The 2,334-nt window shown below is 35.6% G+C and overlaps 1 long non-coding RNA gene across 1 annotated transcript; it reads right to left on the reverse strand.

The window, feature by feature from the left end:
• Positions 1-355: 355 nt before the first annotated feature.
• Positions 356-1,253, reverse strand: LOC129902097 (uncharacterized). The gene is made up of 3 exons (XR_008770046.1): positions 1,096-1,253; positions 571-633; positions 356-445 (listed from the first exon to the last, which is right to left on the reverse strand). It is a non-coding gene; the product is annotated as an uncharacterized LOC129902097 (long non-coding RNA).
• Positions 1,254-2,334: the final 1,081 nt, after the last annotated feature.

The following is a 2,334-nucleotide window of genomic DNA, read 5'->3' on the forward strand; positions in this document are numbered from 1 at the left end:
CCTGGAAATCAAATGAGATACAACAAATGATTGAAAAGGAGAAACTATAATATGCAGTGGTAGGTAAGTTTTCATATGACAACATTGATATTAAAGAACTAAGGAGAGTAATTCCAATACAGTGTGGAATTAAAGGAGTACCAATCATAGGAGTACTTGATGAAAGACATATTCTGATTCGTCTAAACTTTCTAGAAGACTATGTTAAAATGATGTCTACCCCTGTCTACTATCTAAAAGTACATGATAGATATTGTCAAATGAGATCTTTCATATAGAATCCATGGTTCAATCCAAAGGAAGAGACCTCATGTGCAGTAGCATAGATAAGCTTTCCTGAACTGACTCCAAATTTCTTTGTTAAAGAGGCTGTTTTTTCCATTGCAACAGCAGTTGGAAAATCGCTAACAGTAGATCTGGCTACAGCAAACAAGACAAGGCCAAGCTGCGTAAAAATCAAAGTTGAGGTCGATTTATTATCAACTTTACCAAAAAGGATAAACATTGCCGAAGAGGATGAATCAGGGATAATAAACTCAAAATGGGTAAGGATAAATTATGATTACTTACCAAGATATTGCAAACACTGCAGACTTCAAGGTCATGAGGAAAAGGAATGTAGAATTCTCCATCCTGAATTGGCTAAACATTTTAGAGAAGATTTCCGAAAGGAATATACAAAAGATATAGCCACAGAAACACAAAATAAAGAAGTCAGCCAAGGGAGAAGGGGATGGTACAATACTGGTAAACAAGAATGGATGCAAAGAAGGAGCAAATATAAAAACGATAAATCAGGGATTATAATTAGGGAAGTGACCCCAGTACCAAAGAAGAAGGAGGGAGTCATGGAAAATACCAATACTTTTGCAGTACTAGAAGAGATCTCAGAAAATCATGATCAAATGAATAAAGAACCTATGCCACAAGAAGATACTAGAACATGGATTGAGAAGAGCTTCTATACTAATAAAAGGATAACAAAAGACACAGACAATAACACAACTGGTACAGCACAACCATAAGAAGACAGCAGCATAGCTGAAGATGAGAACCACAACAGCAATATAAGAACTAGAATAGAAGGCATCTTACCTGAGGAACCTCACATACACACACTATGCAGAAATCTCCAATCAAAATCCGTAACATCAAATCTTCAAGAGCAGGAGGATATCCAGAAGAACAAGAGCACAAATCATTCCACCATAAACAGCAGCAAGACAACAGCCACAAGAAGAGGGGGACAAACAGTATCTGAAGCACAAGATAACATGGTGAAATTTCAAACTCCAGATTTAAATCAAATAGGGCAAGGAAGGGAAAACAATAGTCATAGCAAAGACTTGATTTCACAAGAAAATCAAACCTGGTGGGAGGTAGAGAAACAGATAGAATATCAGCAAGAAGGAAATAATAATACAAACAACATGGAAAATGAGGAGAGTAATCAAGAAAATAAAGAAAGAACAGAACAGGAGAAGGAAAATCAAGAGCTCAATATGATGCAACAGGAATATGGCATATCAATAATATCAAAACTGAATATGGAAAGGAGAAACATAGACCTTGATGAACACACCTTAGAGCATAATTTTAAAGCAGCCATTAAAGCAGGAGACATCTCTCCAAAGCATCTCCAAAAAGGAGGAGGAAAAGAAAAAAGAAAGATATCAAGAGATACAAGTGTTCCACCTGGAGTGGAGTCCATACTAGAAGGCAGATTAATAAACTTAATAAATCATGATGAATGCTCTTATATGGAATATTAGGTCAGTCAATACCAAGGAAGCTTTTACAAGGTTGATAAAAATGAATCAAAGACACCAGTTTGGATTTATAGGTTTAATGGAGCCTTTTCAAGATTCAAACAAGATAGAGGAATATAGGAGAAGACTATGTATGGAACATGCCATGGCTAACATATCTAGTAAGATTTGGGTTTTTGTGGAAGATATTTTTGACTATCATATAATAATGGATCATCAATAACATTTAACCATAAATTTAAAGATTAGAGAAAGTCAAGAGGAGATGCTAGTAACACTAGTGTATGCAAAGTGTACTCAAAATGAAAGATTGGATTTGTGGGACTCATTGGAGGATTTATCTACCTTAGTTAATATTCCATGGATGATTGGGGGTGAATTTAATGCAATAACTTCAGAAGAGGAGAAATATGGAGGCCTTCCAGTAACCATCAATGAAATTCTGGATTTCAGGGGGTGCATTCAGAATTATGGAATATCAAATTTGGGGTTTAGAGGCAGCAAATTTACTTGGTGGAATAGCCAAAATGGTGAGGATTGCATTTTTAAAAGATTGGATAGATGT

The sequence above is a fragment of the Solanum dulcamara genome, chromosome 9 (assembly GCF_947179165.1).
Source record: "Solanum dulcamara chromosome 9, daSolDulc1.2, whole genome shotgun sequence".
Lineage (NCBI taxonomy): Eukaryota > Viridiplantae > Streptophyta > Magnoliopsida > Solanales > Solanaceae > Solanum > Solanum dulcamara.